The sequence below is a fragment of the Dipodomys merriami genome, unplaced genomic scaffold (genome assembly GCF_024711535.1).
Source record: "Dipodomys merriami isolate MVZ:Mamm:240054 unplaced genomic scaffold, mDipMer1.0.p SCAF_2, whole genome shotgun sequence".
NCBI classification, from domain to species: Eukaryota; Metazoa; Chordata; class Mammalia; order Rodentia; family Heteromyidae; genus Dipodomys; species Dipodomys merriami.
Window position 1 is genome coordinate 47,221,215 of NW_027203381.1, and position 24,268 is coordinate 47,245,482.

At 38.1% G+C, this 24,268-nt stretch overlaps 1 protein-coding gene across 5 annotated transcripts in view; it reads left to right on the forward strand.

Annotated features, from left to right (window-relative positions):
• Arhgap28 (Rho GTPase activating protein 28) overlaps nucleotides 1–24,268 on the forward strand; it is a 168,871-nt gene that overhangs the window by 32,507 nt on the left and 112,096 nt on the right. The window contains exon 1 of one of the 5 annotated variants that reach the window (XM_070029551.1): nucleotides 4,083–4,103. The exons of 2 other annotated variants lie outside the window; for them this stretch is intronic. The gene's annotated coding sequence lies outside the window, so the exon portion shown is untranslated. 2 more of the 5 variants (XM_070029552.1, XM_070029549.1) reach the window with 2 other exon arrangements.

The following is a 24,268-nucleotide window of genomic DNA, read 5'->3' on the forward strand; positions in this document are numbered from 1 at the left end:
GTATTGCTATACATGCAATGTACTTTAATAGAAATCACCATTCTCATGCTTCTGTTGATACCCTCTCTCCCCAGAGATAGAATCTTTAAAAAGTGAAATAAGGGGGCTGGGAAGGTGACTCAGTGGTAGACTGCTTGCCTTGCATGCATGAGGCCCTGGGTTCGATTCTTTAGCACCACATACGCAGAAAAAAAGCTGGAAGTGGTGCTGTGGCTCAGGTGGTAGAGTGCTAGCCTTGAGCTGAAAGAGCTCATGGCCAGGGCCCAGGCTCAGAGTTCAGACCTCATGACCAACCAAAAAAGAAAAATATAATAAGATACAAAGAGGTCTAATCCAATAGGAAAGGCAATTATGACACCTGAGGGTACAGAGGGAATTCCCCAGGGAGAGGATAGCCATCTGCAAAGTAAGCTGAGAAAAGAGATCTCAGAAGCCAACCCTGCTGACACCTTGATTTTCAGCTTCTAATTTCCTGAACTGCAAGGAAAGAAAGAAAGTTCTGTTTGCTGGGCACTGGTGATTCAAGCCTATAATCCTAGCTACTCAACAGGCTGAAATTTGAGGATTGTAGTTCGAAGCCTGCCAGGGAAAAAAAGTACACGAGACTTATCTCCAGTGAACCTCCAAAAAGCCAGAAGTAGAACTGTAGCTTAAGTTGGAAGACTATTATTAGTCTTGAACAAAAAGAAGCTCAGGAATAATGTCCAGACCTTGAGTTAAAAAAAAAAAAGTTTTATTTAAGAGACCCAGTCTGTACAGTTTTGTTATAGCAGCTCAAGCAGACCAAGATACCCTGATGAACTCCCTCTTGTTCTACAGGGTTAAGCTCAGTCTCTTTCTGGGACCCTGTCTGGTTTAGGTCCTTCTCTGTAATCTGCAAGATGTGGTGACGTGCACCAGAGGACCAAGTCTGCTCTCCACATCTTGCCTTGTGCCATCCCATTTAATTATTGCAATTTTATACAGGATGTACTTATATTATTTTAAGTTTATTATCTGAAATCTAGGGAAAATGTGAGGAATTGCCAAGTATGTGATTGTGTACAACTGACCCCTTTCCTTTCCTCACTTCCTGTCAAGGTAGACTGACTTCGGACTAACTTTATAGCTATCATCCAACTGTACTGTAATACTTGCTTTGTTTTCCTCTGTTAGCAGTCTTTAAAGAGCTCCAGGAGTAAAATCTATGTCTAAATCAACAACCTATCAGCCAGTGTCCAGCAGACTATGTATTCCACAAGTGTTGGCGGGATGCTACCAGATCCTGTGCTAAGGCTGGTGAGATTTTCAGACAGTGAAGGAAAATAGCAGAGATGGCTGATGCGCTACTGGTGTACAGGCACTGGGGTGACAGGGCTCAGGTCTGAGAGGGCAGTGAATGCAGCTCTGACCTCTGCTGAAACCCTCATACCCTTGCAGTTCTGCTTAATGTGGGCTAGAGTACAAAAATGTGAAGGTAGAGAAAACACTATATCATTTTCTTCAAGTAGATTGGCCCTCTCTTAGCTGTTTTCTTTCTATCACAAATGTAAAGACTGTTCTTCAGAAATGTATAATGTGGACAACTTTTAAGTTGTATGTGAAAGAATTCCTTATGGACATAAATGAAGTTGTCCGATTTCATGAAACAGAGGGCAAGTGACTCAATTACTGAGTGATCCAAGATAGGGACACAAGCGGTTTTATCTTTCTTGCTGTTGTTTTTAATGTTTTTTTTTTTTTTTTATCATGTACCATGTTTCTTTTGTATGTTCTTTCCCCATGGTATCACCCCTGTTGTCACTGTATTTGATTCCAGTGTCCTGCATCTTGCATATACATTTTTCTAATTTGGGGAGGGAAAGGGAAATAACAAAATGCTGAAATAAGGAAACAAGTTAACCCATTGTAACAATGAGATGTACAAGACCCTATGTTGAAAATTAACTTTACAACTTGGCGGGGGAGGGAGGAGTAAGGGAAGGTGGGAGGGAAGGGATGGTAGGTCGAAAACAAAGGAGGGGGTAACAATGCTCAATAAGAAATGTACTCATCTTACTCATGTAACTGTAACCCCTCTGTACAGTATTTTTACAATGAAAATGTATACCAAAAAAAAAAAAAGAAGAAAGTCATAAGAGTTAGCAGAGTTTCTAGAATTTTCGCTTCTTACCATGCAGGGTCCATGAATATTGGTTCACAGACCATGGTTAGATTCTGGGCCATTGATTCTCAGTGAAAGCCAGGCTTAGGGAATACAGAATTGAAAAGTTAAACTTGGAGAAGCTTTTAATTGATGTTTTGATATACTAAACCTTAACTGTGTGCCAAGCGTTTGGATAAAAAGATATAAGACAACCTCTGTCTTCAAAGGGTTGCAATCCAATGCCAGACATGAGAGCAAACAAATGCTACAATGAAGGAGACAGGCCTTAGGCACCAAGGAGGAAGCACCCTTGTTATTGTCTGGGAGAGGCAGAAGACAGGGCTTGGGGGCTGATGGAATGAGAAACCCCTCGACAAATATGGCTACACTGACAAATGAAACCAGTTATTTTCAGGCAGTTTTTTTGTTTGTTGTTGTGGGGTTTTTTGCACATGAAGTCAAATTTTTTCTAAGAAAAGGATAATCATTCAAGGAGACTTTTAGAAACTTGACACACAACTCAAAGATGCCTACTCCATAGCACTAAAGTTCTTTGTCATTTTGTATTTGCTGTGACTCCTTTAACAGCATTCATTTTGAACTTACATTTAGTAATTCAATTCGACCTGAATTTACTGAATGGAAAACTTGGTTGGTGCCAGACACTCTCTAAAGGTTGGCATATAGATACGTATTTCTTGGGCTGGAGGTATAGTGTAAGTGATAGAGTGCCTGTTAGTAAATGTGAGAGCCACAAGGACTGTTTATAAACAGAGATTGTTCCTTGGTACACCTTTAGTTAGTTTGTTTGTTTGTTTAAATAATGCTTCTACTGGGGCTTGAACCCAGGGCCTGATTGCTTTCCCTTAGTTTTTTGTTTTTTTTGCTAAAGGCTGGAGTTGTAACACTTGAGCCATAGCTCCACTTTTGTCTTTTTGGTGGTTAATTGGAGGTAAGAGGCTCATGAACTTTCTTATCTGGGGTTGGTTTTGAACCTTGATTATCAGATCTCACCGTCCTGAATAGCTAAGCTTTATAGGAATGAGCTACCAGTGCCTGGCCCTAGCTTTTTGTTTCTTTGTGTTGTATTTTCTCAAATTCAGCTTATATTCACATAGACAAAGAAATTTAAAAGGTCTTGTAAAGATCAAAAGTACGATTCTTAGAAGTACAAGACTTCCTGATACATAAAAGCATGGGTAGTGGCTGCACCTCTTTATTTTCAAGCTCACACAGCATTTGAAGGCTAGGTCTGCCATCCTGACTAAATTACTAAGCTTTTCTGTGTCTGCATTTTTTTTTCATTTATAAAGTAAGGGTAATACTATCTCTTAGGGTAGTAACTGGATGAGATTAGTTAGAGTGTGTAAAACACATAGAACACTAATCAGCATCTAGTTAATGCCCAATGTGATCGATCATCATTAGTCAAGACAACTTGATTTTGTATCTCTTTTCTGTGAGGTATAGATGACATTTAAACCATTGAGGAGAATCACCAAAGGCACAACCTGTTGGACAAGCAGATAACTTGTTTGATGGAGTCACACGTCTGAGTTTTATTATTGTCATTTTCCCCATCCATATATGGTCATCTGATATTGGCTGCATTCGAGGGCTGGAATGTTTGTGTCCTGTAGGAGAGTCATCAAAGATAGTTGTTTACAATGTAAGCTGTGGAAATGGTCAATAACATCTGGCCTTAGCAGAAATACAACATGAAAGCAGCCGCATCTTGAGACATGATGGCCTCAGTAGGTAATTGAGTTAATAATCCCTGGCATAGAATTATCAGTGGTCAGAGCTGGTTGTTCATGGCTTACTGTAAACAGACAGGACTTGGGAGCCTGTATTCAGAGCACATTTCCTCCTAATAGTCATTTCTGCTGTGTTTGTTCCTGGAGAACCATCCACAGAGTGCTCCTATTGTCAAGCTGGACTTTCGCTTACTGACATTTTCACTCCAGGGGAGAGAAAGGTAGATCTTCACATTTGTATTAAAACTTGCTTGTAAGTAAGGGCATTCTCTAATGATAATTTAATAATGTATATTCCGCCTTTATTTCCTCCTTCTGCTCTGTTTGGAATTATTGGCTTTGTGGTATAGAGATTTTTTTTTTGATAGGGGAAAGTTTGAACTTAGGGCTCCTGGCTAGCTATACAAGCACTCTACCACATGAGCCATATTCCCTTCCTTTGCCATGTAGTTAATTTTTCAGATAGGCCTCAGACTTTTGCCCAGAGCCAGCCTGAGTCTATTACTGGATGATAGATGAAGGCTTCTCTTGGCTCTCTGTTTCCATGCAAAATTATGGGTTCTTAATATCCACTCAGGAAAAGCATTTCAGAGTGTCTCACAAAATGGATAGTCTTAAGGTAAGAGTTTTAGCAAGGATTTTATTTTCGTGTTACAGAATAAAGTAGGAAGAAATAGATAAGAGAAAGGAAGTAAGAGTTACAAACCCCCCAAATGGTGTTTTTTATCTGCAGCCTTTATACTTTTTGAGCTGGGAGAATACACATAGTCATGTCATCTCATAACTTCTGGGTGGTTGAGGCGAGTGTTGTTTATTATTCTAAAGTATGGAGATGTATCTAGACTGGCTAAAACAGAGCACAATAGGTGAGTTTTAGGAGTTTTTTTGTCCAGCTATGTTCATTTATTGGCCTTACTCACTTATGAACTTTGCGGCGTTATACCATTTCAAAGGAGAAGGCAGATTTAAGTAACTCTTCTTATGTCTGACTTGTAACTTAGCATCAAAAGGGAAGTATGATGGGAATGGAGCCTGTTATTCCCCCTCCCCCCCGCCAGTTTACTGCTGCTTTTAATGTATTAGTGCGACTTTTTTTTTTTCTTTCTTCTTCTTCTTTTTTATTTTTTCCAGTCCTGGGGCTTGAACTCAGAGCACCATCCCTGAGCTTTTCTTGCTCAAGGCTAGCACTCTAATACTTGAGCCACCGCATCACTTCTGGCTTTTTCTGTGGATATGGTGCTGAGGAATCGAACCCAGGACTTCATTCATGCTAGGCAAGCACTCTACCACTAAGTCACACTTCCAGCCCAGTGACCCTACCCTTTTTCAAAATTTTATTTTATTGTAAAGATGCTGTACAAGGGGGTTACAGTTACATGAGTAAGGTATGAGTACATTTCTTGTTGAACATTGTTACCCCCTCCTTTGTTTTTCTCCTACCCAGTGACCCTATTGATCGTGTTAAAAATAATATAATTTCCCTGTTTCTTCATCCATCAGGATAGTCCTCCCTCAGGACTGTTCTTCCTGCCTCTGCAACTAGAGTAGCCGGGAATACAGTGTGATTCACTACACCTGGCCAGCATTTGTTCAGCATTTTCCAACTGAAAGAAGCCATAGTTTTAACAGTTGTGAAGCTAGATTTAGTTTGTTCTTGGATAAGTCATTGTCAAATGGAAGGCACAAAGAAATCAGCTACAACTATTCAGAATGTTTTTTTTTTTTATTCATTCTAAGCAGATGGGAGATGCAGAGGAGTGAGCTAAGCGACAGTAAATACATCCTTTTAGTTCTGTTTTCAGACATTAAATTAGCAGTACAGAATTGTCAATGTTTAATAAACAACTAAAACTATAAATTTTTCCTTCTAATAGAGACATGACACTCTCTTGTCAGTAGTAACTTGTCTTTCTCCCTTTCCTCCTGGTTGTCTTTCCTCTATGCATTTCTTTCTCATTGTCCTTACCATAATCTTAACCCTACAATCCTCTGACATACTCGTTTCCTTTCCTTTGGCAATATACCCAGGAGTAGGATTGTAGGATTGAAGAATCATGTGATAATTTATTTTCAATTTTTTTATTTTTATTTTTATTTTTTTTGCCCACCATAGGGCTTGAACTCAGGGTTTAGGACTCAGGGTTTAGGCACGGTCCTGAGCTTTTTTGCTCAAGGCTAATGCTCTGTCACTTTGAGACAGAACGCCATTTCTGGTTTTCTAGTGGTTAATTGAAGATAAGAGTCTCACAGACTTTCTTGCATGGGCTGGCTTTGAACCATGATCCTCAAATCTCAGCCTCCTGAGAAGCTAGGATTACTGATGTGAGAGCCACTGGCACCTAGATTGTTTACAACTTTGTGAAGATCCTCCATTCTTCTCTCCATAATGTTGTACTAAGTTACATTCCCATCCGTGGTATGTAAGGATTCTTTTTTCTCCAAATCCTCTGCAGCTTGTTATCTTTTAACAGTCATTGTGATATAGGCAGAAAATATGTCTGTCTGTCTGCCTGTCTTAGCTCACCAATATACCTCTTATCTCTAATCCAGGGCCTCGTATTGGGCAGACACTCAAAAATATTTGTTGAATAAAACCTAAGTTGAAATGAAGTATGCTGTGTGTGTTGCAAGGATTCCATTCTTGCCTTGGGAACACTTGCAGTTCTCCCTGCAAGTTCTGCCTTCGTATTTTCTCTTTGGCTCCGGCTTTCTCTTCTCACCTCCCATACAGCTTATAGAATAACTGCCTTAGGTATTGGTTACTACCAATAATAGAATAATAGTTGTTACTACCAGTAATAGAAATAGGAGGAAGTAAGAAAACAGAAATGAAGCTATTTAGAATTTCAGAGGAAAGGCATTTTGTAAGTACAGCTTCATTTTGTTTTGTGTTCAAAATAATATGAACCTTCATTCTATTGGACAATTACAATACCCTAATAACTGAGATAAAACCTTCTCTGATATAGAAATTTCCTATGAACTTAAAGCAGAATATTAAATTACCACCTACAGAATGGTTGTACTATATGTAGATTTCTTACTTGCATGAAGACTTTCAGCTGAAGGAGTAAAGGTAGCTGAGATGGTGACTGTTTCTTACCTTGATGTTAAATAATATTTGTCTCTTTGCCGTTAAAAATATATATATATACACTGTGTAGAAATCCGGTTGTCACTTTGGTACTTATTTTGTTTTTGCTGTTTATTTCAAGGTTCTCTGAACCTGTGGTATTTGTGCACTTTATAGGGAACTTGCCACACAAGCTACATGACATGTGTGTTTACTAGTGGCTAATGAGAAGTCACTGAGTTTGAGGAGAACCCTAAATCCTAGCCACAATCTGAATCGTAACATTGCCTTTATTTATTTATTTCTCTGTGCTAGTACTGGGGCTTGAACTCAGGGCCTGGGCACTGTCTCACAACTCCACTTCTGGCTATTTTGGTGGTTAATTGGAGACAATTGTAGATTCTGGGCTAGCTTCATACTTTGATCCTCAGATCTTAGCCACCTGAGTAGCTAGAATTACAATCATGAGCCTTCAGGGCCAAGTTTGCCTTTTGTCTTTTCTTTTCTTTTTTTTTTTTCCTTTTAATCTGCATAAACCTTCTTGGTCTAATACTGCTGAACATAAAGCTTAAGGAAAAGTAAAGTTCTTGGTCAAAAAATACTTTGGATGAAGATTTCAGAATTCATATTCTGTGTTGATTTACAGACATGTGATGTAAAATGTCTGCTATTGAATTCTTTGATAACTTAATTGTTTTAAATGGTGATGTTTTCATTGAGTGAAAACTTGAGTGCAGCTTTACAAGCCTGTTAATTTCTTTCATTTGCATAAAAAGAGCAGTGTAAGTTGTAAGAGTGTCACCTTAAAAATTTTTTAATATTATCTTTAAGTAGTTGTACAAAGGAGTTGACATTTAACAAAAATTTGTGCATGTAATGTATCTTGATCAATGTCACCTTTTAACATTCTTACCCATTCCTCCCCTACCCACTCCTTCCTTCACTGATCTTAATTTTATAGGATATACATTGGATATTTGTCTGTATTTCCCCCCTCTTCTCCACTTCATTCATCTACCCCTTTCCCCTGACCCCACCCTACTCATTTGGAAAATTTGGACATTCAGGGACATCTCCAGAATGTATCTGATGAAGACCCCTGCTGTGCAATCACCCACTGCTGAGATGAGGAGGCCAAGTGTAAGTGATACTGATTATTATGAATCATGAAGAGAACTATATTCACTTCAAGAGCATTGGTTCTACCTGTGCCCAGGGAAGATGGAAACAATAGCAAGATATGATAATGAATTTTAATCTCTATCCTCAAACTGTTTATAATGACTGCAAGAATAGCTGCAAGAATAATAAGGCACACGGTAATAAATAATACCTTAAAGGAGATTTCAAATTCTGTAAAGAGTTCAGAGGAAGATGGTCCTTCACAAAACCAGGGAAGGTCTTAGCCAGACTGAGTTGGTTCTGGCCTTCACGAACACATCTTTAAGCATGCCAGACTCTGTGAGGCAGCAGTATACTGGGATTTGAACTTTGTGTTTGCTCACTGATCAAGCTAAGATGATTAGATTTTGTTTGGGGGCCTGCTTTAGAATTCAAGCCAATCATAACTTCTTGGAAGATTATGCTATGATCAATGTCTGTGCTTAATGAGCTCAAGTCTGCAATTACTGAATTTACTACAGATTCTATTCTGACCTCTGAGCTAAAATGGCAGGTGGTGGGGGTCTTCTAGCCTGTTATTGATTGCTTAAGGCTGTAGTAGAGTGTACTAATCAAGCAAGCTCCTACTACTGAGTTTAAACCAGTACCATTCAAGTCTTCCCCTCCAGCATCTGGTAGATTTACCGTGAGACAAGAAAAAAAGTATGACTCAACAGTAATTATTGCAGCAGACTTTAACAGTCAGGTCCAATGTCATAAAGTAGTACTGGGTTTGGTTTCCTAATGCTGTTGAGGATTTTGTGTCTGTTCATAAAAGATGTCCAAATGTAGGCTTTTCTTTTTGTAATATTTTTTTACAATTTTGTTGTTAAGGTAATTCTGCTTTCTTACTATGAAATGGAAGTGGTCTCTCATCTACATTTTCTTTGCAGCTTGGCACAATCTTCCTTTTTCTGACACTGGTGATTTTTGTCTTTAAAAAAAATCACCTCTAGCTATTTATCAGTTTTATGCATCACTTCTAAAACCTTGCTTTAAAATATTTATTTTTCTCTAATTTTCCTACTTTGTCTTTTATTGATTTTAGCCCTTGTCTTAATTATTAGCTTATAATTGCTTTGGGTTTAATGTATTCTTTAATTCAATTCTCTAAGGTAGATCACTGATTTTTATTCTCTGTTCTGCTTTCATATAAGCATTTATTTATATACTTTTCTCTCTAGCTATTGCTTTGCTTGAATCCTTTAGATCCTGGTATTTTGTCATTTTCTTACTGCTCAGTTCAAGATATTTTCTAATTTTGCTTGGAATTTAAAATTTTTTTGTGTTAAATGTATGCTATTTAATGGATACTATTTGGGGATTTTTTTCTAAGTATTTTCATTTAATGAATTTCTATTTTAATTTTCTTGTGGTCAGAATAAGTACATCTCATGAGAAAGTCCTTTGAAATGTGAGATTCGTTGTATATAGCCAGGAGTTTTATTTCACTTAGTGATATTCTCTGTAAAGCTAAAAGAAATGGGAATTCTACTTTTTTGGTAGGATGTAGTCTGTAAATATTCATCATGTCCATTTGGCTGATGCCATTAAATTTTCTATATTTTCCCTAATTTTCTGTCTATATGTTCTGTTAGTAAAAAGGAAGTGTTATAATTGTGCAACTTTTGATTATTAGTTTCTTAACTTTTGATTATTTGTTTCTTATCTTGTTGTCATTAAATATTCTTCTTCAGCTTTAGTCATTTCCCTTGTTCTGAAGTTGTGGAAGCTATAGAGCTGTTGCTATCCAGACTTCTTTCCTAAAAGTCGTACTCTTGGCCTTCAGCCTCAGTTGCCACACTAGAGGTCTACCATAGTCTTTCCTCAGAGGCTGTACTCTCTGTAGTATACTGCTAGCCCATGACTCAGCCTAATGTGGCATTAAAGCAGAGCCATATCCGCCCAGCACCAGTTTTTGTTGTTGTTTGATCTCTTTTCTTTTTCTTGAGGCTGGTCTTGCTGAGGTTTCCCCATAGGCCTGCTGGAAACATTGGTCTCCTGTGTTGCAATTTGAGACTCTTTGTGATGTTTCATCACCGTGACAGATACCCAAGGAAAAGACTTAAATGGAGTATAAATTGATTTTGGCTCATGACTTCAAAAGTTTCAGCCCATGGTCACTTAGCCATGGTGAGACAGGAAACATAGAGCAAAGTAGCTTTACCTCATGGTGGCCTGGAAGTAGAGAGAGGGATCCAGGAAGAAGTCAGGGGAAGATAATAGCCCCATGTGGCCTCTTCTCACAAGATCCAACCTCTCGTTGCCAGAACATCTCAAAATAGCACCATTTCAGCTGGGAACTAGTCATCAACACAAGGAGCATGTGAAGGACCTTTCATCTTCAAACCATAATAGTTTTTCTACCCAAATTACTTTTCCCTTCTCTGTTCACAGAGGTCAGATCTTTATTGACATCTGAAGGCTATTCCATGCCCAGCCCAATCACAATCTCTTGTCTACCCTAAACTTTCATGGGTGTTCCCGAGTTCCTGAATCTCTGATTCAGTCTTGGACCTACTTCATGCAAGAATCAAACTGTCAGCATTAATATTGCCATCCCAGCTGTCTAACTATTAGTATTTACACAGTGACTTATCCCTCTCTTCCACCATTCAGTACCTTTGTCCTCATAATTGTAGCGTGGTAAACAGCATATATGCTTAAATTAGTCTATTCTCTTGCAGTGTGCTTTCTATTTATGCCATCTGTCCCCTCTCTATTTTCTTCTTTTCTAGTATTCTTTTAGGTTACTTGTATTTTTGTTTGCTTTTATAAGTATTCTAGTTTATGTTCACTCTTCTCTTCTAACTTGTTAGTGGTTGCTCCAACATTTACAATATGCCACTTTATCTTACCATATTTTATTTCAAATAATATTTTATGTATAATGTCAGACTGTTGATTTTATTTTCTTCTTTTATGCTTTTCATATGTTTTATTTACTACATATGATATATATATATATATATCTTATAATAAATTATTACTGTTAAACAGTCAATTTTATTTTAGGAAATAAAAAGTAAGGGAATAGATTCTTTTAGAATCTTTTCAACTCAATTTACAGTTCCCCACACTTTTTATTCTTTTGTGTAAGTACAAGTTCCCATCTGGTATTATTTTCTTTATGCTTGAAAACACTTGCTCCAACATTTTTTGAAGTACAAATTGGCTGCCTATGAATTCTCTTTTTTTTTTTTTTTGTCTAAGAGAGTATTTATCCTTCATTTTTGAAGGATAATTTTACAGGATAAAGAATTCCAGGCTGAGTACTTTTTTCTCAGCTCTTTAAAAATGTCTTTTTACTGCTGATGCTTCTGTTGTTCCTCGTGAGAAGTTGGTAGACATTCTTCTCATTGTTCTTCTGTACATACTGTATCTGTTTTTCTACTCCGCTGCTTTGAATATTGTCTCTCTATCTCTGGTTTTCAGCAAGTGTACAATATACATGCCTGTGATTTTCTTTGTGTTATCTTTTTTGGAGTTCATTGAGTTTCTTGAGTCTTTGATTTATAATTTTCAACAGATTTGGAAAACTTCCAGTCATTATGTCCTTTAGTCAGCTTTCTACCCTTAGCCTCCATCCCAGGATGCCAGTAAATGCCTGTCAGATCAGTCTGTATTTTCCCACAGGTCATGGGACTATTCAGTTTTTTCTTCTATGTACTTCAGTTTGGATATTTTCTATGCTGTCATATTTTTAAATCTATTGGTCTTTTTGCCATTAATTAATATACTGTTAAGATCATTTAGTACATTCTTATTTTAAGTGAATTTTCAATCTCCAGAGACTTGCAAGGTACTTTGAACCTTCCATTTCTCTCATTTCTTTCTTGCCAAACATAGATGTTGAATATATTTATGTTTTCTTTTTATGTATATCTACATGATTTCCTCAGCCATGTCATTTCTGGGTCTCTCTGTGTTATTTTCTTGCTTTTCTGCAGTAATTTTTGATTGAATGATGGACACTGATTGCCATTTTGTTGTTGTTACTGTTTTATATAAGGTAAGTACAAGGTTTTGTTAGGGCAGGTCTGTAGTAGCCTTTACTTTAAAGTCTGATTTAGCTTTACAAAAGTGGGAAACTTACAGGTTTGAGACCTAAAGCCTCAGATTCTCAACAAAGGTTTTCTGTTCTTATTAATCAAAACTCAAATGTCTTCTACCCCATGGGGAACTTTAGAGGTTGTTTAACTTACAGATGTTTGTTTTTTTTACCTTGAAAATGAACTCAAGGAAACCCCATATGAGTTTCTTGAGAGCTCCTTCTTGTCTGGTACTTTTCCTAGCCTCCCAGAGTCTGTGTACTATATCCCCTTAACTTGCTAAGATGCCAGTGATCTTGGTCTTTTCTCTCACCATGCTGCAGTTTGAGCTGTGCATTTAGGCAGAGAGGAAGTTGGATCACTATGGGCTTGTGTATAGTCTCCTGCTCCCAGGAATCACACCTTCTGATTCCTTTTGTCTAATATCTTTATAAACAGTTCTTATAGAATTCATGCTATGTTCTAGTTGTTTATGGTGGGAAAGCAAATCCAACCCTACTGAATCCATAATGTCCAGAAACAGTTCCAGTTTCTAAGAATACTCTGAAGGTAAGATAGCTGGTAAGATTCTCTAGTATTGAGAGGACCCATTTTGAGGGAGGCAGAGAAGACATTCCAATGCCTCAGACTGTACAGGATCAGCTCAAGCTGAGATTATATCAGAACCATAGTCGAACCTCCCAGAAAGTGAGGAAGGTCTGACAATTGGGAGATAAGAAGTGATCTTTTGCTCTTTTTTTTTTCTCTGGGTACTAGTTCCCAAATCATCTTTCATCTATTAGGGATGCAGGTCAAGTGCCAAGTCCACAAAAGCCATTTCCAGACTGGAAATCTCCCCATCTCATCGTTCATCTATTAGTATGAGTGATTTTTTTCCCCTTTTGAATTTCCTTGGTACTTTAAATATTTCTTCAATCTTCTTCTTCCGTTTCAGACCTATCTGAGGCATTCCAAAATCCAAGCTTCCTGCTAGGGATTTGCACTCATACTTCAGTTAGTTTTTGCCCAGAGTAGGTGCCAATCTCATCTCTGTTGTAGATGTGAGGAAGACAGCTGAGAGAGGTGAAGAAATTTGCCTGAGATCATTGAGCTGGAAATGGCAAAGTCAGGACTTGAATCTGTGCCCTTTTTATATTATATGTTCTGCATTCTTGATATAGGCTGTTTTTCTCTCCTTTATATGTACTATTTTTTTTATTGTACAATGTACCAGTTTTTGAAATGATTATGGAGGAACCACTGTGTCTTCATGACATCAGCACAGCCATTGCCCATAGTGAGTGAAGAGGGAGAAAAGGAGGAGGGAATACTGTCTCCTTTATTATTCATTTTGGAAAAGAAATTGTCCTACTTAAAATACTTCATTTATCAAGAAGATATGCTTTCCAGTTTAACTTTGTTTTACTTCTTAGAAGTGATGATGACTGATGTTTATTTATAGAAAATCTCTATCCTTTTTCCAAAGGGGAGAAAAATAATTTCTTGCTCTATTTCTTGCTCCGTACATACCTAGACATTAATGATTTGGGGATAGTATGTTCTGTAATGTTTGTTTTTTAGTCAAGCCTATAAATTATCTTTTTTATGACTGATTTTTATGTGTTGTATAGAATGTTTATTAACAAATATTAGCTACGCTAACTACCAGATGTTCGATAAATCTTATTAAATTAAGACATTTGGGACTAAAATAATTGTAGAATTATCACAAAGCCCTTTGACCAGGAATTTGAAGTTATGTTTATATTTGCTGACCAAATACAGTTCAAGATGCTATCTTCAGTCTCACAATAACAGTAAAGCAATTCTGCAGGAACTTAGCTCGCAGTTCATCAACATTCGGGGCAGAGAGATGTCAGACTTTCTAGATGCTTCTAAGAATAGAGAATTTAGCAACCAGAAACAATAACAACAACAAAATTTGTCTACAGGATGATAGATTCCATAATCCACCTTCCTACCACTTCCCTGGGGTCACTGGAGAATACTCCAGGAGGCACCTTGAAGTCACATCTGATAACCCTGTGTAGTTGAAACAACAAGCTCTAGGTAGACTGGTATTTGACAGCCAGAGGCTAACTGTAAGGTGAGAAAGCCTGCCTGTCAGCTGGTAGATGTTAAAATCTCTTCAGAGCATCTTTAGAATCTTTAATTATTCAATTAAAAAATGCCTTATAGCAGTGGGCAGCCCAGTCACTGGAGACTTAGGAGGAAGTGTGTGTAGATGAACCTAGTCCTGGACTCTGAAACTCTGAATTAAAAAAAAAAAAAAAAACATAGAGAGAACACAGTAACCTCATCTGATTTTTGGATTTATAATGTGGTTTGGACCAACCAAGCATGATCACAAGATAATATCAAATTTTAAAAATCAAAAGAAATTTCAAAACCAAAATCTTCAGTTTCCTGCCTCAGCATTACACAATTCAGTTGATAAGAGAAGCACTCTGTCCATTCTGCATTATTGTAACACAGGATTAACAGTTGCTCTTGCTAAGGGCCACAAATTAACTAAAAACAAGGGGAAAGCTTGTCATCCCTGCCTCCATTTGTATCGATTTCCTTCTCTCTGAGCCATTCTCTCCTGTAGTCAATTTACAGCCATCTTGGAAGCTATGAAGGAGCAGACAGGAAACTAGACTATCACCCAGAAGGTCATGATTTATTGTAAAAAAAAAAAAAAAAAGTTGCCCACCTAACCAATACAGAGACAATAGACTGTAGTCCGTCTCCAATGCCAGCTCTGACCACTTCTGACCTTCTTGGAACATACCTGTGACTGGGACTATTTATGTATACCTTTATGTATCCTGACTTTAATTCTTTTTCTGTGTAAAATGATAGCTTATGTCTGTACCTGGAAGATGGTTAAGGAAGACCTAAAGTGTCTCTTTGCCCATGGCTTCCCTTTCCAAATAGTACATTTCTTTTCTCTGCCCTTCACCATATCTCTTTGGTATATCGGGTGAGTGGCTGGACATAGCATGTAGAAGCCCAGGCCGAGGGGTTAAAACTTCGATTTCATCATCAGTTGTGTTTATGATCTGCAGAATGTTTCTCTTCCATGCCCTTAATTTTATGAAAATCTGTCTTAATTTTATGAAAATCTGCCCCAAAATGCAAGGTAAAAGTGAATGTGCTTAATGGAAGTGATAAAGTGAACATCTGAGAATTGTTGGAAGATGACATGTTTTAGTGGAAATTAAATGGCAAAAGTGAATCAAGCATCTGCAGTATAGCACTGAACTCTATGCATCCTGAGTGTGTGCCTTTTATCCCTCTTGCAGTCTCCTAGAACCCTGTACATGTGGATATCAAGGATCTACTCTAGATACTTATTAAAAGCAGTCAGTTCTGTTTCTCTGGGTTTTGTTGTCCTTGTTGTTTTGCAGAACTGGGGATAAAACCTAGTCTCCTAAATGCTAGGCAAGAGATGTACCACTACACTACTTACTACGGCCAGTTCTGCTTTTATAAAACTAACAATCTGTTCTTCAGACATCCATTTTTCATTGTTTGAAATCTATAGAACATTTATTTCATATATTGATTTGTGTGTGTGTGTTTCAGTACTGGGGCTTGAACTCAGGGCCTGGGTACTGTCCCTTAGCTTTTTCACTCAAGGCTGGTGTTCTACATGTGAGCCACAATTCCACTTTGGTTTTTTGGTAGCTAATTTAAGATGAGTCTCATAGAGTTTCCTGCCTGCGCTGGATTCAAATTGTAATCCTCAGATCTCAGCCTCCTGCATATTTAGAATTACAAGCTTGAGCCTCTGTAGGCCAGCTTATATCCCTTGATATTTTATATAATGAGGTAATGAAATTTATCTCCATTTTTTGGAATTAAACTACTTTCAGATGAGCAACTTTAATTCTTTGTTTTCCATTAGTATCAACTGCAAGATCTGTAGTTGGATGGTTCCTGTCTTATCTACAAAGTGGTAGCAAAGAGAAAGGGAAAGTAGGGAGGCAGAGAAGTAGAAGAGAGTTATGTTCACATGATCTTTTCAGATCCAAGATCCTTTTTTCCTTGGCAATTTTTATAAAACGACTAATCTCTACTACTCACTTTCTTCTTTAATAAACAGGAATGAAGAAACTGATCTGGCTGGACCTATATTCAGCCAATAATGTGAAACCCCCAAATAAAACACATTGTTTTAGAGCCTGGAGGTTATCCGGTCTTTCAACTCCTTTTATTAAATATTAGTAGTAGGATCATATGAACCACAAGGGAGCATGTGCCTCCTCCTTCTTGTCTTGGAAACATTCTTAAAAATAAGAATTAGCCCCACTGCCACCAAATTAGAATTTAAAGGGCAACAAAAAAGAGCTTACTTGTTTTGAAACTAAACTTCTTTTTTCAGTGAATTAATTCATTAGCATATGAGGAACAACAGAACAGGTAATCCTGCTTATCACAGTTGTTTGCAAGAGGTTCAACTTGACTTAAATTCTATTCCATTTCATTTTTACTGGCTTGTGCTCAGTACATTAACAACAACAACAACAAAGACAATGGTTGTATTCATTCTCTAATCCAATAAGCACACATTGATATACCTTACCCACAATGAGTGATATTTGATCTAATGTTTTAAAGTTGACATTTTTTTTCAGATTTTGGAATATGTGTATAGAGTTATCAAGCAACTGCTTGATTCCTATTCTAGAAATTAATTCAAAAATGCAGATTTGAGCAGTGCTCAGAAAGTTTCAAATTTTGGAGCATTTCACATTTGAGATTTTTCAGCCTGTCTGAAAGGTACTATGTCTGAAAATGAAGGATTTGTCAATTCATTCACTTAACAATTATTTATTGTACATTAATATATGCCATGAACAGTTTTTGGCATTGGAAATGTTAAATTGACTTACCAAAATGACATTTCTACTCCACCTGAAACCTCAGTGCTTATGGAGAAGTCAGAAAACACAAGCAAACAGATGCATTCATAATAGAATTTTGTTTATTCACCATAAGACCCTCAGCATGCTAGGCAACAAGTGAGCTACATCCGCAGCCTATATAATATAGTTTTTGAGGGAAATATGCTAGCTCCTTTATGTAATTATTGATGACTGATAATTGTGTAGCTACCATTAGGATGTTGAATACCATGATGTAAGTTTACATAGTATGATCTAATTTTTTCTCTTTATAATCTCTCTCCCTTCTTTCTCTCTTCCCACCCTTTATCTCTCTTCCCCTCCCCATCTCTCTCTCTCTCTCTCTCTCTCTCTCTCTCTCTCTCTCTCTCCCTCTTTCTCTCTCTCTCGCCATATGTGTGTGTGTGTATGTTTCTTCATTACTTCTATCATCCTATCTTTTTTTTCTCTTTGTGCTGGAATTGAATCCAGAGCTTTATACATGCCAGTTGCCCTCTGATATGTCTTTTATATAAGGCCAAGTGTGGTATATTTTACTTCATCTTTATGCATTTCTCAGGATACTTCTGTACATATTCTCAGTGCCATTTGTTAAGATGGAAAAATCAAAGCCCACAGAGAGATATGTATTTCCTAAACTAGTCAATGGCAAAATACTTTTGAATCAAAGCTTCTGACGATGGACCCTGTTGTTTCTACAGTATATATATATATATGTGTATATATATATATATTACAGTATATATGTATGTATATGTAAATGATACATTGATGATATATATAATTAATCATTCATTAATTCCTTCCATAGTTTATGTTAAAGACTAGAGGCATTTATTAACTCACAACTGATGCAGCTTTTTAAAACTTTTATTTTGAAAGTGCTTTTAATAAAGCCTCTTGCCAGCTGAGTGGAGAGCAGAAAGAAGGGGAAAAGGGTCCACATACACTACATGGGTTTCCCCAGGCTGATTGCACTTTGCCTTTTCCCTTAGGAAATGGATGGAAGTTGGAGCTGAGACACAAACAGGAAGGCTCTAAAGCAGCATTTGTCCGGAGGCACCACCTCTTTAAATAGCTCCTTGCAGAGGGAATTCATTCTCCACTTAGCCTAGGAACTCCACCACCCTTTGTTTCTGGCCTTGCAAGGGGCTAGCTGTCAGTTCTTACCTACAGGAGGTTGTGGCAGCACTCGGCCATGTGTGAGGGGTCTGGGATAGGCTCGCTGCCTCTAGGCCATGAGGACCTTCCCCTGCACAGGAATTTTGTGCTTCTACCTTGAGAAGCTCAGCCCCAGACTTGCAACTGGCTGAAAGGTAAGGTTCTAAGTACATTACTTCCTAATTCATTGACTTGAGCAACAGACTTCTTTCGGTAGACTGCTTCTTTTCTTTTGCTTAATAGTGAAGGGATGAGAGCAAAGTAGTTTTGAGCACTTTTTAAAAATCCAGTTTTAGGTGAATGCATAGGTGGTTTATAGTTTCATTAATAGTGTATGGATACATCATGTTATGTTGTAGTAAATTGTGATTTTTTTGACCTTTCAGAGTTGATTTTTGTTAAATAGTATTGATGAAGTCTTTAAAACTCAAATATGAAAATGGATAAGTCATGTTACTAATTTTAAGAGACTAGTTAAAATGGGATCTTAATAATGCCTCAAAATGAATGGCTTAGAAGCTTTTGATCCCAATTCCTGTTTCTGTGCTAAAGACATGAAACTATCAAATCCAATCGTTCCAGATAATTATCTAATTTTAGAAGCCTCTTCTGAAGTTACTTCTGTTGCCCTAGCAAGCTCTTCTACCCTTGAATGGAATGAATGTATTCCAACCCTTTCCAAGTCATTACCTCTGGAACAAAGGGCAGAAGCCAACACTGGCTGTTGTCCTTTACACACAGGTGAGTAGGGAATCTGTGTTCTGGACTGCCTAGAGCAGGGTTCTGCCCAGAGATTTGTATGAATTGTTTCTGTCCATTTCTTCTGTTCCTGCTCTCTGCCTAGTCCTCCCTCACCTTCTTCCTGATTAAAGTAAGAGTGAATTCATTCCTGCAGCCAAAGACATTGTTAGTGTGACTGGAGGGGCTCCACATCCACAAACACAGATGTTTACACCACTCAGAAAGGCATGCATAGGATTCATTTGCCTATTCTTGTTATATTGTAAAGCATTGTCATCCAAACGGTCCCTGGTCAGTGACTTCCTAGTGCAGGCTCTTGTCCTTTGTGTTGTTTGGGAAGGAAGGAGAGACATTATTTGGATTGTATTTTCTTTAAATAAAATTGAATCCTGTACTTCAGAGGGTTGCCTTTTTTAAAAATGGTGGTAGTATGTTTATATTTACAAAGCTTCATTTATAGTTGCGTTATTGTTTTTAAGTAGTTTTACTAGTGCATTTTGAAATTTAAAAAAGTAGTCTTTTTTGTCCCCCTGGAACCTCCTTTTTGGGTAGCCCTTGATGATGGCTTGTTGTTTGTGTGTATATGTAGTATATGCAGGGCTGGATGAGAGTTTTGTTTAGGGTTTAGCCACTGTCCATGAGGGGGATCTAAATTTTCAGCACAATGCCTAGGATGATACATTAGCTTGATGTACTAACCTGTGAAAATAATCATTTAGCATGTGCTTTGATGATTATGATTAAATTGGGTGGCTTTAACTTTATGAACTAATTAATTTGCTTTATATTTGTGAGTTGGAGTTGTTTGGAAATTCACATTGCATAGTTTCTTTTTAGTAGCACCCATAATTCTGAACATAATGACTGCTCTCCTCCCCCCCCTTTGTATTTGGGCCTACCTTTTACTGACAGATTTTGTCTCTTGTTAAACTCTAAGCCAAGAGCTTAATTGAATCACCAGGCTAATCAAAAGCAAGTTTAACAAGATTCATATTTAGATTTGAGTATATAGATAAGAAACTTTTCTTTTTCTGTCTTATAGCCAAAGGGAGGAAAATGCCCCACTTTGCTACCTCAGCAATCAGAATCATTAACAGATATGGAATTTGAAGAGAATGGCACAATAATGCAGAGATCAATTAGCCAAGGTTCTGTCTGAGTTTTTTTTTTTTTTAAGCTGATGAGATGATCTAAAAGGAAGTCATTACCTCTGGATAACAGGTAGAGGGACAAGATTTACTGGAAGAACTCCTGTTGACCCTAGTTGAGCTGACTACAGGAATGTGTTTTAAAGCCCGCTTAAAGCCCGTAGGGTAATGTTTTGAATCAGTGCTGCTGACGTAAACACAGACCCGGTCTGGAAAATTTCCAAAGTAGAGAGTGAAAACAGTTCAACCAAGCCATACAGTATTATTATAGTCCAGGCATGGAGTGGCCATTCCTCGGCATCTGGGAAGACAACACTGCAGACACGGGGACTCTCTTAAGGTTTTGCTGCCTGGTGATAAGAGCAGCACAGATCGAAGATTACACTTATGTAAACAGAAGGAAGGAGAGGATGAGAAAAAGGGAATGGTCTCTTAGTGATACAAAAGTCTCTGGAGAACTTGAGGATAACAAAAAATAAAAGAAAAGCTATTGAGATTAGTGTTTGGGCAATGTAGATGCTGATTAGATGGGTTCTCATTGTCAGGTGACTTCAGTGACAATAAAGGAGCTTTGCTCCTTTACCAAACAAATTTAGGGAAGGAAGCAAAGCAAACAGGCTGGGTCTCCGAATAGCATAGAGATATTTGTCTGAGCAATTCTTCACTTGCCAGATGTATTTGATTAAGTGAACACAGATTTAAGTTTGTTCCTTTCCCTTATGAATATACACAGAGAAATTGGGCCCAGGCAGGTAAGGGTATTTCCTGTTTGGCCAAAGGTTCATCCTGGGTTAGACTTCCGAAGAATCCAGCTTGGTGTTTGACAAAAATGGCAACTTCAGATCCCAACAGCCCGTTGCTTTGCTTTAAAAGACAGTGAGAAGGCATAACGTTTCACTCACATTTAAATATCTGAATCTGCCAGATTAAGTAGTTGATAATGGAATTTTTTTTCCCCCTTGTTTTTCTCTTCTGGTCCCATCATGTGCAGAGCCCATCCACGTCATGCTAACAAACCTGGGAAGGAATTGGGACAAGGGTGATCAGAGCAGGGCTGGGTAGCAGTTCCCAGGAGAGCAGATTGCTGAGCAGCCTACTCAGTGCACTGTTCAAAAAATCTACATAACTTCATGAATATGACAGGCAGGGTGCCTTGTGGCAAGTATAGTGAAAATGGTCCCTGCCCATGAGCTCAGGCTGAAAGAGGCAATAATAATAACAATAATAGTAAGCATAATTATGGCAATGATGATGATGTTTTATATTTTGTTTTCCATTTCGTGCTTTGCCAACTGAATTACTCAGTAAGTATGAAACTTTTATCTTTAAAAAAAAATTGGGGCACCAATGGCTCCAAGGATCCTCCTGAGATCTGAGGATCTTGGTTCAAAGCCCAGCATGAAAGCACCTGAGATTCTTATCTCTAATTAAACACACACACACACACACACACACACACACACACACACACACACACACACACACACACACACACACACACACACAAGCTGGAACTGGAGCCGTGGTTCAATGGTAGAGTGGCAGCATCAAATGAAAAGAATAAAGGGAGAGTGGCCAGGCCCTTAATTCAAGCCTCAGTACCAGCACACACACACACACACACACACACACACACACACACACACACACACAAGTATGGTGTGTCATGATCCATCTCTGGATGATTTTTTTAATTTATTTTTATCTCATTTTGTTTAGTTGTTTTTGGAAGCTGCCTTTTAAAAGAAATAAAGCACCCTTAAGCAGTTTCTTTTTCAAATTAGGTAACTGGTCATCTCTTACAAATGCGAATTTTCATGGTCTTTGCAGTTCAAGGTTTGAACTTGAGACCTTGGGCTTGCTAGGCTGCCGCAATCCACTGGCTCATGCCTATAGAGTTCTGTTTTTCACTGATTATTTCCATTGCTTCCTGCATGCGTGTTAGCCCTCAATCTGCCACAATTGGCCTCCAGGCATAGCTGAGATGTCACCTTGTCCAGCTTTCCTCCATTTAGATGGAGTCTCAATGCTCGTTTCCATTTGTCAACAATCAGCTCCTTTTTGGCCAATTCATAAAGTTATTATTTCTGAAGATGTATACAGGAAGTGCTGTTACTCAGTACCCTTCAGTGTGCAGACATTGTACTAATTCAACAGACCAGCCACAGTTTACAGTAATAATATGGCCCAAGTTTGTGCAGTGTAATGTCAGAATAACAAGGGGAAACAGTATATTTGTCCTGGGAACCTAGATTCTTTTATCCACACAATGCTGAGTGAATGACAAAATAATGTTATCTGTTTTTTAGGCTAGGCAAACAAACAAACAAAAAACCTTTGTGAGCTCACAGTAGAAATAACAGAAGACTGAATAATCTGGGGGTGTATGTGGGGGGTTGTTTCACTGATAGAATTCCTCTGATCTCTGTGTGTGTGTGTGTGTGTGTGTGTGTCTGTGTCTGTGTCTGTGTGTGCATTGGTATATGTATGGTATGTGCCCATTGTTGGGACAGAAGAAGGGAAGGGATTCTCATTTTGAGAAGGAATATATCACTGAGAATTATTGTATGTTCTTAAGCTGTGAAGGATTCATTTGACATTTTCAGTCATATACTTATTATTGTTAAAGATTTGCCTTTTGGGCTGTTGCTTGACCACTTTTGATGTGTCAACTAATCTCAGATTCCACCCTACTCCTTTTCTTCTTGGAGCTCCTGTCTTTAACTCCCCTCCTTCCTTAACCACCTCCTACCCCACCCCACCCCCACCTCCACCCCCCATTCCTGAAGAGCTTGCTTGGAGATCTCTAACTTTACTATTTATACTCTACCCCGTTTAGCCAGAGGGCTATTCTTTACAAATCGTTGCTTTGTCTCCTGTTGGCCTGTGGACCCCCCCACTGGGTAGGATTGTTTCTTTTTCCTCTGCAGGATTCTCCCTCCCACAAGCTAAGCCAGAGAAGGCTTTGAGTATTGATTCTCCTTATATTCCTTTTAAATTGGTTCTGTTTTGAATCAGAAGTCTACATACATCTTGTTCTCTAAGACAGTTCCTGAAATACTTGGACAAAGGAAATTTCGCTTCCCTGGTGCCTTCTTAATTTCCCTATTGCTGTCACATTTTTCCAGTGTGATTTGGCCTCCCTACAGTCCTTCTTTGATTTTGTCTTGCAGTTGTCAGGCCTGTTGACAATCCCCCTTAAATGTGGTTTCTGGGGCAGAATTCCAATTCTGCCACACTTGAGACATTTCTCTCCACTTTCTGTATGCTATATTCACATGCTACTTAGGGACCAAGTCATTTCATGTATTGCTGTTGGCATGTACTGAAGTTGCACTTGGCCAGAATCCTGTGATCTTTTTCACACACACTGTACCCCTGCCAGGAAGCCGTCATCTTAATACTTGTCCAGCTAAAATCTCTGAGCTTCACACTTCTATTACTGTTTGTCCTTTTAGTTTTTGGTCCATGAGTCCTTCTAATTGAAAATGTCTTGATTTTTATATTGTTGTCCAAAATAATCTATTAGACTACTAAGGAAAAGAATTATGCCAAAAAAAGATTTCTCTAAGTTATGGACAACTGTTAATAAATCTTCTCGAATAGTCCTTCTGCTCATGGGAGTTTGTTGAGAAAAACGTCAGAGGCCTGTCACAATCTACTAAAGCATACATCTTTTTCTGGGAATACGAAGGGTCTCTGGAACCCACTTAGGCTACCTCACCAGCCACAGCCAATAGTGCTTCCTCTCCACCCCTTCCCAGACTTTCCCCTGGCTGTGTACCTTTCTTTGCTCACTTAGGACTTCTGCCCACAATGTATATCATGTATGCCTCATCTCTCTCTCAGTCAGAATCTTGCTATCCTTCTCCTTAGGGTCTTTCTGAAGCTTTTAGAGGAAGTACTTTGTCCTTTCTTTGAATTCTCAAAGCATTATCTTAAAACAATTAGCACCTACTGTTAAGAACAAAGACTCTGGGAATGAACAACTTAGCTGCAGTCCTAGCTCTACCCTTGACTATTAGTGAGATCAGAGGCAAGTGAAATGTAACCTCTAAGTAAGGAACCATGATCACAGGTTGAGTATCCCTTATCAGAAAACTATGAAATACTCCAAAATCCAGGACCTTTTGAGAGTCAACAATTTTTCATCATAAA